We start from the raw sequence: 14,007 nt of genomic DNA, 5'->3' as shown, positions 1-14,007 counted from the left end.
TGTTTTGAGTGCCGTCCAACCTTAGTGGCTCATCTTCCTGCACTATATCTGACAATATTGTGCTCTTCATCATACTTCAATATTAAACATTCTGGTGTTACCTGACAGTATTCCACTGCTATTCATAAGGTTTTCATTGGCTAAACATTCAGAAATAGTCTGCCTCTCTTTCTTCCTAGTCTGTCTTAATCTGGAAGCTCACATGACACTTGTTCTCCATGGGTGTATCCTGCTGGCATTTAAAATATCAGTGGCATAGCTTCCAGAATCATAGCAACATGCAAGCTACCACAGTACAACAAACTGAGAAAAGACTGATAGAGGAAAAGTTAGGGGGAAGGAATTTTAATACACAGATTATTACTAAACATCATGCTACACCCATGCTTGTACGTGCATTTGAATGTAAAGTGTGTGTATATGTGAGTAAGAGAAAAAGAATAAAAATGAGGAAGAAGATGGAATTTGGGGATAATCATGAGATTCAGGGGGAAAGATGGGGAACCAGTCACAACTCATCTACAATTCTGGCTGTGCTATTTCTCAGTTGTCTAAATTGAGATGATAGTTTGATTTATCTAGTGTTTACTTTTCTTTCCATTAAGTGCAGATTTTTTTTTTTTTTCAGAATATAAACATTCTTGAAATTAATTTATATCCCTTTAACTTGAAACACTATTTATTGTAAGAATAAATAAATGATGTCATAACTATAAATGAAAGTCACTAGAAGTGTTCATTTTACCCCCAATTATTTATTGTTTTGTCAAAAAGTCTATGTTTAGGGAGTGAGCCTTGATTTGAGCTTGAATAGTCCTCCCTTCTTTTCTCTTCAGAAGCTGAATGTGTCGGTTTTGGGGAGTGTGTTCATTACCCTGACTGTTCCAGGATGCATTGGATATTTCCTTTTCTGAATTTCCATAGAACTTACATGTTGCACTCATGAGGCATGTTATTTTATAAATGTAAGCAATGCTTTTATGAGTGTTTCTTTTCTTTCTACAAGTGCTAAACTGCAATTCATAAGATTTTCCATTGGCCATTTTATTTAGAAATAGATTACCAGGTCTGATTTCCACTCTTAGTCTGAAAGTTTGGCTGAAACCTGTCCACCATGGGTAACCTTGTTAATATTTAAACTATCAGTGGCAGGGCTTCCAGTGTGACAGCAACATATAGCTGCCATTGTTGTTGTTGTTGTGATGTGCCGTGGATTCGGTTCCGACTCATAGCGACCCTGTACAAGGTTTCTGAGGCTGTAAATCTTTAAGGGAGCAGAACGCCTCATCTTTCTCCCACGGAGCAGCTGGTAGTTTTGAACTGCTGACCTTAAGGTTCACAGCCCGATTCGTAACCACCACGCTACCAGAGCTCCTTATAGCTACCATAGTTGTTGTTGTTGAGTGCCATCGAGTCCATTCCGACCCATAGCGACCCTGTACAGGGTTTCCGAGGTTGTAAATCTTTACAGGAGCAGAAAGCCTCATCTTTCTCCCACGGAGCAGCTGGTAGTTTCGAACTGCTGACCTGTGGTTTACAACCCGATGTGTAACCACTACCCTACCAGAGCTCCTTGTAGAAAAAAAAACAAAAAAAAAAAACCAAAAAACCCTAAAACTAACAAATGAGTGGTGGAAATATGTAAAAGCAAAGCTAATAACATAATGATAAATGGGGGAAAAAAAACTAAAGTTGGCTAGGATTTCATTTTATTTGTATTCATTATCAACGCCCACGGAGGGAGCAGTCAAGAAATCAAATGATATATTATATAGGGCAAAATACCTCTTTAAAGAGTTAAAAAACAAAGATGTCACTCTGAAACTGAGATGCACCAGACCTAAGTCATAGTATTTGTAATCACCTCATACGTGTACAAAACCTGGACCATGAATAAAGAAAACTAAAAAAGAATTGATGCATTTTAATTATAATATTGGTGAAGGAAATTGAATATATCATGAATTATGAGAAGAATTAACAAATCTGTCTTGGAAGTACAACTTAAATGTTCCTTGTTGTTAGGTGCCTAGAGTTGGTATCAACTCATAGTGACTTGATGCACAATTGAACAAAAAACATTACCCGGTCCTGGGACAACTTCACAATCATTGCTATGCTTGAGCTGTTGGTGCCACTGTGCTAATCCATCTCATTGGGGGTCTTCCTCTTTTTCTATGACCCTTCACTTTGCCAAGCATGATATCCTTTCCCAGGGAATGGTCCCTATTGACAACATGCCCAAAGTATGAGAAAGGAAGTCTGACCATCCTGGCTTCTAAGGAGTATTCTGGCTATACTTTCAATATAGATTTGTTTGTTCTTTTCGTGGGCCATGATAATTTTAATATTCTCCACCAACACCATAACACAAATGCATCAATTCTATGGTCTTCATTATTCACTGACTAACCTTCACATATAAGTTTACTGAAAATACCATGGCTTGATTCAGATGAACCTTAATTCTCAAATTGACTTCTTTGCTCTTAAACACTTTAAAGTGGTCTTGTGCAGCAGATTTGCCTAGTGCAATACACTGTTTGATTTCTTGACTGCTGCTTTCATAAGTGTTGATGATTGATATAAGCAAAATGAAGTCCTTCATAATTTCAGTCTTTTCTCCATTTATCTTGATATTATTTATTGGTCCAGTGTTGAGAATTTTTGTTTTCTTTACTTTGATGTGCAACCCATACTGAAGGCTGTCATCTGTGATCTTCATCAGTTAGTATTTTAAGTTCTTTTGCTTTAAGCAACCTGCATATTGCAGTTTATTAATAAGTCTTCATCCAACCCTGAAGCCATGCTTTTCTTTATATAATTCAGCTTCTTGAATTATTTGCTCAGTGTATAGATTGAATAAACATGATGAAGGAATACAATCCTGGTAAACACCTCTCCTAATATTAAACCATCCAGTATTCCCTTGTTCTGTTCAAACCACTGCTTCTTGGTCTATGTACAAGTTCCTCATGAGCACAATCAAGTGTTCCAGAATACTTATGCGCCATAATGTTGTCCATAGCTTGTTATGATCCATATAATCGAAAGGTGTTGTATAGTGAATAAAGGATAGGTAAAAATCTTTCTGATGTTCTGTGCTTTTAGCCAAGATCCACCTGACGTTAGCAATAATATCCCTAGTTATAAGTCCTTGTCTGAATTTGGCTTGAACCTCTGGCAGTTCCCTTTCAATGTACTATTGCAGCTGCTTGTGAATTAAAATGTTCTTTGGAAGGTAGGCTGTCTCAAGTACTTTGGACATGTTGTCAGGATGTTTTAATCCCTGGAAAAGATCATCATACTTGGTAAAGTAGAAGGTCAAAGAAAAAGAAGAAGACTTTCAATGAGATGGATTAACACAATATCTACAACAATAGGCTCAAATATGGTGATAATTGTGAGGATAGCACAGGACCTGGCATTGTTTTGTTTTGATGAACGTAGAGTCACTCTGAGTTGGAACCAACTCAATGGCACATAACAACAGCAACAACAAAAATGTTAAAGTTCTTTTATGTTAGAGACTATATCAAACACCAAGAGAAGAGGATTCTACTGATGCAGTACTGTGGTTGATGATGGATATGATAACAGACAATTACATTAATGTAGGGGTCTTGGTGTAGTATTGTAGGATACTCACTGGATTGCTAACTGCATGGTTGGCATTTCTAACTATAGGAAACCCTGTACAGTTTTGCACTGAATCAGAACTGACTTAATGGCATTTAACAATAACAAATTAGTGTGCATAAAGTCTTTAGCAAACTATATTGATAAAATGCTCTTATATAAAGAAATTCAGACTCACAGAAGTTCAAGTGTCTCAGCAAGAAGAGGCAATGACTTGGGTCTTCAAATTAGAATATAAGTTTCAACTAAACCCCAAGTAAAACTACTACCATTGAGTTGATTCTGACTCATAGTGACCCTATAACATTTCTGAGACTGTAAATCTTTACACAAGCAGACAGTCTCATCCTCGCCTGCAGAGTGGCTGATAAGTTTGAATCATTGACCTTAAAATTAGCAACCTAATGATAAAGAAGGTCTTTCTCATTTTGTTTAGTTAAAAACTTAGAAAAGAGACAATAGGTCTGATAAGAATTTTTTCTGATGAAACTGAAATACTCTTGACCCAAACAAGTCACCTAGGGATGCTGTGTAATTTGCCTACTCTTGTTGGCTTTTAAAGTAGAACTGATGCTTGCTTTCAGGTCTGGTTTGGATCTCAACTGCTAGAAATATCTGTTAACTAGTTATTTCTCATGATTCGGTACTGTCGTCTTCTTCCTTGAAACTACATTTTAAATATTTTTTTAAACTCTCAATTCTATCATTCTATGGATACTTCATTTGAAAAATGAATGTCACAGATTAGATTTGCATTGGTGAGTCTAATTTGGGAGAGTAAAGGAAGTAGAAATGAAGTTATTGGACAAAAGATCTCAGCATACATGTAATACTATTTATGGAATATTGGGGAATGAAAACACACAATCTTCATTTCATGTCCTGCTTGCACAGAGAATTTAAAAAATATCCTAGCAATTTTTGTAGATTTAAAGTTCCAAGAGTGAAAGTGGAGCTCTCTGAGAATTAAGAAGTCTTGGTTATTTGCCTTTGCCAATCTAATCTCTGGTGCAAGTTGTGATAACTTCATTTTGAATTCTCAACCCTTTTTCCAATGTTTTTCATTCATTTGTTGTTAGTATATAGATTACAATAGCCAATGGTCAAAAAGGGGATCAGCTAAGGATTTATCATTCAAAATAAGAACTTGAGGAGTTTGGGAAAATAAAGTATGTGGAACACCATGAATAGATAAAGAACACAGGACTGAAAGAACTGAAGGACAAACCCGTTTATTTCAGTACATCGTGTATAACAACGCATTACCAGAGGCAATAGGTACTAAAGATCAGATCAGCATCAGAAGTGCTAAATGATATTCATTTGCCACCTTCACCATAATAATAAGATTGCATAGGAATATTCTCTCTCTTTTTTTTTCCTTTGAAATGTCAGAGATCATTTGAATAATGTTATTTTTTTAACCCACAATCAAAGGCAAAGCCTTATCCCTGCAGATAATAAAGATGCAATAAATTAGAAGACTATAGCCAGATATAGAAAAGAAGCAGAACCTTTTAAATACTAATAGATGAAACAGGCAGTATAATGCAGATAAAGGCAGAATAATGATGCCTTTGATGGGTCTTTATCACAGAAGGCCATGTTCTTCATAAATTATGAGCCATAAAAAAGGAATTTCAGTTAAAAGAAAAGTCTGTTTGTATCATCAACGAATGATGAGAAATAGAAAGACAAAAACCAATCAGAAATGTATAGAATGATAAGTACCTTGATGATGCTATAAGAAAAGTCTCCACACTTTGAAAATACAGAAGAACAAAAGATTACCAAGAGAAAACCCCAAAGGAGCACTAAAATACCACAAGACTTCTGTGAAAAACAAAACAAAACAAAAAGGGTATTTGTGTGTGTGTAATATAAAATAGTGATCTTCAGTTAACTTAAATCGGTTTCAAATGCAAAGGTTTTCAATATTTTCTTGTTCTAAAAGGCATCTGAAGTATATCTGGAGCAATAGTCTTTCATTTGGATTGGTCCTATTTTTTATGTTAAAGAATCATTTCATCTTACACACAAATGTACCCTGAATAGTTTGTCAGTCAGTAACACAAAAGGAGTTTGCTGGTGATTTTTTTCTGCTTCTAAGTCAAATGAATTTAAGTCTCAGATATGCTTTCTAAAATTTAATATTTAATTTCTCCTGAGTTTTTGTAAAGACAAAAAACCCCACTAAATGAATTAGAACTTCTGTTACATATATATATATATATATATATGTATAAATGGTGTGGCACTGTAGGATTAGCACTGGACTTGTAACCACAAGGTCAGTGGTTCAAACCCACCAGTTGCTCCTTGGAAATCCTATATAGGGTGACTATGAGTGAAAACTGACTCAACAACACTTAATAACAAATATACACACATATATATAATTTTTTGTCTGAAACACAGTATTTATTTGACTAGTATAATTCAGAGTTGCAATATTTGCCAAACATAAATCAGAGTTAAATTTGTCAGTTCTGAATTTGGTCACTGTTCTAACATTTCATGTTCTATACTTTTGATTTCAGCACATTTCTTCCTATCTGGTTTATCTTACAGACCAAGCTATGATACTTATGGAGGTAATGATTCAATATTAGGCATTTCCTTTTGCATTTAACTTTATTAATGTACCACATTGAATCTCCAGCTGCTAAGTAACTATTCTTATATCTTAACTGTAAGGATTACTGTTACTCAATGAAAGTTTAAAAAAAAAAAAAAAATAGTGAAGTGTCTTAATGGTTTGAGAGAGAGCCAAGAAGCCTGAATCATGTTTAGCAGAGTAGTGGCATAGCCTTGGGAAAATTTTCATTGTCTGTGCTTCAGTGTCTCCAACCTTACAATTAGGAGGTTCAACTAAAAGTTCAAAATGTCCAATACCTGTCCATTTCAGCTCACTAACTCATAGGATATTGATCTTTATGCATTCCATTTCATTTCTGCTACTTCTAATTTTCTTAGATTCATACTTTGTACAGTTCACATTCCAATTATTGATGGATATTTGCAGCTGTTTCTTTTTATTTTGAGTTGTACCCTATCAGCAAATGAAGGTCCTGAAAGCTTTGCTCTATCCACATCATAAAGGTTAACTCTACTTTTAGGCGGCAGCGCTTACCCAGTCATATCTTGAGTGATTTTGAACTTCAGGGACTTATCTTCTATCACTTTATCAATGTTTCATTACCATCCATAAGGTGATGTGTCACTTTGGGTTAATGAACTGGACTGCAAGGTCAGTTTGAATTGCAAGGTCAGTGGTTCAAGCTCACCAGCCACTCTTTGGATACCTTATACAGGGCCCCTATGAGTTGGAACCGATTCAATGGCACTTAACAACAACAAACCATTCCAAAATGGTCTGCCTCTTCTTCCTAGTCTATCTTATTCTGTAAGCGCCCCTGGAACCTGCCAACTATGGGTGATTCTACTGGTATTTAAAATATTGGTGATGTAGCTTCCAAATCACAGCAACACACAAGCCACTACAATACAACAAAGTGACAGACATGTGCTGTCTGACTGGTTTTGTTGTTGCTTAGTGCTGTCATCAGTGGACTCAAGCGTGGTAACAATAGTGAGTAGGCCCAGGATTGGGCCGTGTTTTGTTCTGCTGTACATAGGGTCACTACGAGTCGGTACCGACTTGATGGCACCTAACAATAACAAGTACTGTAGACTCAGTCGTATTCATAGCAACACTGTATAGAGTTTCTGAACAGTGGCTAGGAGATTTGTACAGCCAACCTCGAGGTTAGCAGTCCAGTTCTTCTGCTACAGCACCACAATTTTTTGGAAGGATACAGTGAGCTAGGAAATACGAAGTAGACTGAAGCTCAAGGCATGAGAATGGATAGGAACCATTGTGGTGCTATAAGGAAACAAGAACTACAATGGTCTCATAGCAAAAAGAATGTGATCAGAGGCCTAACTCTCAGATAAAAGAGAACGCTAAACATTTCCCATCTCTTTATCATGTTGTTTTACATTCAGATTTCACAGGGTGAATATCATTTTGGTATACTCAACACCTACTCCTGTAGAATAACTTAATGTGCATGTGAAAGTTAGACAATGAAGAAAGATGACAATAGAAGAATTGATGCATTTGAGTTATGGTGTTGGTGGAGAACATTAAATGTACCGTGAACCTCCAAAAGTGCAAACAAACCTGTGTTGGAAGAAATACAGCTAAAATGCTTCTTAGAAGCTAGAACAATAAACAGATCCATGTTGGGAGAAGTGCAGCCAGAGTGCTCCTTGGAGGCCAGGATGGCCAAACTTCATCTCTCAAACTTTGGACATATCAGGAGGGACCAGTCACTGGAGAAGTATATCATGCTTGGTAAAGTGGAGGGTCAGAAAAAAAGAAGAAGACCCCCAATGCAATGGATTGGCACAGTGGTGGCAGCAATTATGAGATTGGCTCAGGACCGGGCAGTATTTAATTCTGTTGTGCATAATCAGGTTACTGTGGCTAGAAACTGACTCAATGACACATAACAACAACAACACTGCTAGGACAGAGTAGAACTGCTCCATAGAGTTTCCAAGACTCTAAACCTTTATAGGAGTAGACGACCTCATATTTCTTCTGGCTGGCTGTGAACTAGGTTTGAACCACTGAACTTGTGGTTAGCAGTTGAATGCTTAATGCAATGCATCGCCATGACCCCTTCCTTTGACTTGGGTTTTGTAGATGAAAGAAGGTTCTGACAATATTATTATTATTATTTTTTTTTCAGATAAAGAAGTCTTGAGCTCTGTTAGAAGAGTATAGGGGTACAGGGTAGACATTCAAAGGGATAAGAGTCTTATGATTTAATAGTGAGTAATTGTTATCGTGACTAATTGCAACTGTCACTACTGTAAAGGTAGAAGTTTTGTAACAAAAATGGGGGAGTTGTTGATCTTACAGTCCAGAAACAGAGGACTCTAGGACTATCAAGGGAGAGGAGCACATGCAGAATGCGGGACCTTATCCAGAGAAGCAACAACACCAGAGATGGAAGCAGACATGGGGACATGAAGACAGTGAGCAGCTAAGGACTCTAAATTAACTGGAAGAGAGGGACTGAGAGCTGGAGGGCAGGAGGCAGACTTGCAGAATGTGCCCTTTGGTGGTATAAATTATTATATATGCCTGAGTGTTAAACAAACAAACAAACTAAAATGAATAGAGAGAAATACTGGTAACTGATGGTACCTGGAGGGGATTATAAATCATTGTAATGAAACAAGATGTATGATTTGTTGAATATAAAACTGATGCTCTGCCCTGAAAACTTTCACTTAATTCACAATAAACACTTTTAAAAAAAGGTACCATGGACAACCAGAAGAAGAAAACAAATCTATCTTACAAGATGTGCAGCCAGAGTGCTCCATAAAAGCCAGGATGGTGAGACTTCGTTTCTCAGACTTTGGACATGTTACCAGGAGGGACCAGTCACTGGAGAAGGGCATCATACTTGATGAAGTGGAGAATCAGCAAAAAAGAGGAAGACCTCCAAGGAGAGAGACTGACACAGTGGCAGCAACAATGGGCTCAAGAAAATCTATCAAGATTTGTTGTTGCTGGTAAGTATTGTGGAGTAGGTTCCAACTCAGAGCCACCTGTATAGGGTTTCAGAGGCTGTAAATCTTTACAGAAGTGGAGAACTTCATCTTTCTCCTGCTGAGTCACTAGTGTGTTCAAATTGACCATCCTGTGGTTTGCAGTCCAATGCTTGTTGTATGAAACCACCACACTCTCTATCAAGATTGTTGTTGTTAAGTGATATTGGTCAGTTCTGACTCATAGTGATCCAATATAGGGTTTCTGAGGAGCAGTTGGTGGGTTTGAACCCCTAAACTTGTGGTTCACAGTCCAGTGCTTATTCTAAAATGCCACAGCAGGAAGCTATCAAGGTTTTTGTTGTTAAATGCTGTCAAGTCACTTCCAACACATAGTGACCCTGTATAGGGTTTCCAAGGAGCAACTGGTGGGTTTGAACTGCCGACCTTATGGTTCATAGTCCAATGCTGATCTACAGAGACACACCAGAAGTCCCTATCAAGATTGTTGTTATTGTTAACTGCCGTCAACTCAATTCCGACCCGTAGGGATCCATAGCGTTTCCGAGGAGCAGCTGGTGAGCTTGAACTGCTGATCTTGAAGTTCAAATGGCTTTGCAGTCTGGCATATTAACACACAGCACCATACCAGGACTCCCTATCAAAACTGTTGTTGTTAGTTGCCATCAAATCAGTACTGACTCATAGTGACCCTATGCACAACAGAATGAAACACTGCCTGGTCCTGGGCCAACTTCACAATTGTTGCCATGCTTGAGCCCATTGATGCTGCCTCTTTGCTAATCCATCTCACTGGGAGTCTTCCTCTTTTTCTCTGACCCTCCACCTTACCAAACATGATATCCTTCTCCAGTGACTGGTCCATTCTAACAATATGTCCAAAGTATGAGAGACAAAGTTTGGCCATAATGGCCTTCAAGGAGCACTCTAGCTGCACTTCTTCCAACACAGATCTGTTGGTTCTTTTGGCAGCCCATGGCACTTTCAGTATTCTCCTCCAACACCATAACTCAAAAGTATCAATTCTTCTACGGTCTTCCTTATTCACTGTCCAACTTTCGCATGCATATGAGGTTATTGAAAATACCATGGCTTGGGTCAGGCATACCTTAGTCCTCAAGCTGACAGCTTTGCTCTTCAACATTTTAAAAAGGTTTTGTGCAGCAGATTTGCCTAATGCAATATGTCATTTGATTTCTTGACTGCTGCTTCCATGAGTGTTGATAGTTGATGCAAGAAGAATGAAGTCCTTGACAACTTCAATCTTTTCTCCATTGATAAGAATGTTGTTTATTGGTGCAGTGGTGAGGATTTTTGTGGGGTTTTTTTGCATTGAGATGCATTCCATACCAAAGGCTGTGGTCTTTGATCTTCATTAGTAAATATTTTAAGTCCTCTTCAATTTCAGCAAGTTGTCTCTTGGAATTCCTAAAATAAAAACAAACAGTTGCTACAACCTTCTGAGCTGGACTCTGAATTTAATTTGCCCAGCATATCCTATGAAAGTCATAGGTTTTTTGTTTGTTTGTTTTTAAGTTTTTATTGTGCGTTGATTTGTTGAATGAAAAACTGATGATCTGCCCTGTAAACTTTCACTCAACTCATAAAAAAAAAAAAACTTAAAAAAAAATGAAAGTCATAATTTTGATTGAAAAGAAAATGTTTGTAAGACAACCTAATGAAACTAACTGGTGGTGCTGTAGGATAAGCACTGAGCTGCTAACTACAAGGTCAACAGTTCAAACCCCCAGCCACTCATCTGGTTGCTATGAATGGGAACCAACTATATGGCACCCAGCAACAACAACAACAGTAACAGAAGCCTGGTGGTACTGCAGTGTAAGCACTGGGCTGCTAAATGCAAAGTTCGTGTTTCAAAACCACCAGCTGCTAAGCAGGAAAAAGATGAGACTTTCTGCTCCCATAATGACTTACAGCCTCAGCAACTCTATATTTTGTTGTTGTTGTTGTTGTTAGGTGTCATCGAGTCAGTACTGACTCATAGCAACACTATGCACAGCAGAGCGAAATGCTGCCCAGTCTTGGGCCAACCTCACTATTGTTTTCACACTTGAGTCCATCGATGCTACCACTTGGCCAATCCATCTCATAGGGGGCCTTCCTCTTTTTCTCTGACCTTCCATCTTAACAAACATGATATCCTTCTCCAGCAACTATATGTCTGAAGTATGAGAGAAGAAGTTTGGCCATCTTGGCCTCCAAGAAGCACTCTGGCTGCACTTCTTCCAAAAGGGATCTATTGGTTCTTTTGGCAGCCCATGGCAGTTTCAGTATTCTCCTCTAACATCGTAACTCAAAAACATCAATTCTTCTACTGTCCAGCTTTCACATGCATATGAGGTTATTGAAAATACCATAATTGACAGCATGACAGTGAGTTTGGTTTTGTTAATTAGACTAATACAAGTATAAGGAGCCCTGATAGCATAGTGGATTAGCAACTGGACTGCTTACCAAAAGTTCAGAAGTTTGAATGTACCAGTTTCTCCGTGGGAGAAAAATGAAGCTATCTGCCCCTGTAAAGATTTACACAACACCTCTTTTAAGTGCTGAAGAGAACAGATGCTAATTTGAGGAGTTAAGTGCACCTGACCTAATTCATGGTAATTTCAATAGTCTCATATGCATGGGAAAATTGGACAATGAATGAGGAAGACCATAGAAGAATTCATGCATTTGAGTTATAGTGTTGGAGAAGAATATTAAAGGTACCATGGAGTGTCAGAAAAACAAACAAATCTGTGTTTAAGAAGTAAAACCAGAATGCTCCTTAGAAGCCAAGATGGCCAGATTTTGTCTCTCATACTTCAGACATGTTATCAGGAGGGACCAGTCCCTGGAGAAGGACATCATGCTTTGTAAAGAGAAGGGACAGTGAAAAAGAGGGAGATCCCCAGTGATATGGGTTGGCACCAAAGTAGCAAAAATGGGCTCAAACGTAGCAGTAGTTGTGAGGATGGTGCAAGACAGGAAGTGTTTCATTCTGTTATACACAGGGCTGCTATGAGTCGGGATCAGCTCAATGGCACTAAACAACAACAGTTTTTATAGCCTCAGAAACCCTACACAGAGTAATGAAGTTGGAACCAACTGAGTGGCAGACAGCCACTTATCACCATCATCAGCACAAGTGTATTACAGAGAGAATTTATCAGAAATCATTCGCTGATCTCAGAGACATGTTCAAACACAATTTGCTTATGAATTGGAACCCTAGTAGCAATATACTTTTTTTTTTTTTTAACGTTTTTATTGTGAATTGAGTGATAGTTTTCATAGGAGAATATCAGCTTTACACTCATCCTATAATACTTTGTTTCATTGAAATGGTTACAATCCCCTCCATGCACCCTCATTCAACAGTATTTGTTTCTATTCCTTTTTTTTTTTTTTTTTCAGTATATAGTGGGCAGAACTCAGGAATATATAACCATTCCAACAGCTCAACAGCTCAAGGGCATACCCTGCAAACCTGCTCCCTGGATGCCAGCACACAGCTCCTCTCCCTCCATGAGTCTAGAGTCCCCAGCCACTCCATCTCTCCATGTTATCATCTCTGCCTCCAACTCTGTTGTTGCTGCTTCTCTGAATAGGGTCCCACACTCAGCTCCTACTCTTCTCCCTTGATGGTCCCAGGGTCCTCTGCTCCTGGACTGCAAGATCAACCCCTCCCCTCTTTTTGTTACAAAAACATCTACCTTTACTTTTGCAACAATCATTCCTGATAACGATTATTCACTATTGAATCACAAGAGTCTTATCCCCATCTCCTTTCACCAACGGTTCTGACTCATAGAGACCCTGTACAGGGTTTCTGAGGCTGTAAATCTTTACGGGAGCAGAAAGCCTCATCTTTCTCCTGCAGAACAGCTGGTAGTTTTGAACTTGTACTTCACAGCCTGATTCATAACCACTAGTCTATCCCATCTAGACAGGTTGAAAACCACTCAGTAGAGATTCTACCTTCCCCTGCTCCCTCTGAAACTAAACTCCCTCTTGAAAACTTGTAAGCCAGTCACTTTGTGCCTTTATAGTGCCCCCATTTTAGGTAGCCAATGTCTAAGTTGCCCATCCCTATCAGCCTTGTGTACAGAGGGGGTGGGAATGATCCTTAGCAACAGTTTTTTACTTAGCCTCATATCTATATAACTTTACAGTCTTGAAATCAGTGAGATTCATTTTTTGTGTGTGAGTTTTAACACCCTACCCCCACCCCAAGGGAAAAACAAAACTTTGTGATCAAGTTCTGACTCACATTTAACTTACAGGACAGCATAGAACTGCCCCATAGGGATTTGAAGACTGGAAACTGTAATCTTTAAGAAGTACGGGTGTGGTGCTTCAGGTTAATATGCTGGCCTGCCAGGTTGCTTTGAACTGCAGGGTTAGCTGCTCAAGCTCACCAGCCGCTCCTTGGCTACCCTATTGAGGGTAGCTGTGAGTCAGAACCGACTGGAGAACATTTAACAACAACAACAAATCTTTAAGGAAGCAGATTGCTGCAGCTCGTGGGTTCCAAGTGTTGCTCTTTCAGTTAGCCATCCAGCATTTAACTGCTGTGCCACCAGGATTCCTTAGAGTGAAAAACTGGCGATTCCTTGGGGTGAGAAATAGCATATTTCCAGAGACAATAATTTCCTAACATTTTACCTCATATCTTTTGGACAATCTCAGAAGAGCAGATCTATAAGAAAATCTCAGAAGAACATACGACTTTTCTAGGAGAAAAAAAGTGAAACATGGTGGTGAGAGAAG

Source organism: Chrysochloris asiatica, unplaced genomic scaffold (assembly GCF_000296735.1).
Source record: "Chrysochloris asiatica unplaced genomic scaffold, ChrAsi1.0 scaffold00017, whole genome shotgun sequence".
In the NCBI taxonomy this organism is placed as follows: Eukaryota; Metazoa; Chordata; class Mammalia; order Afrosoricida; family Chrysochloridae; genus Chrysochloris; species Chrysochloris asiatica.
The sequence above is the reverse complement of the archived record's forward strand: the minus strand, read 5'-3'. Positions refer to the sequence as shown.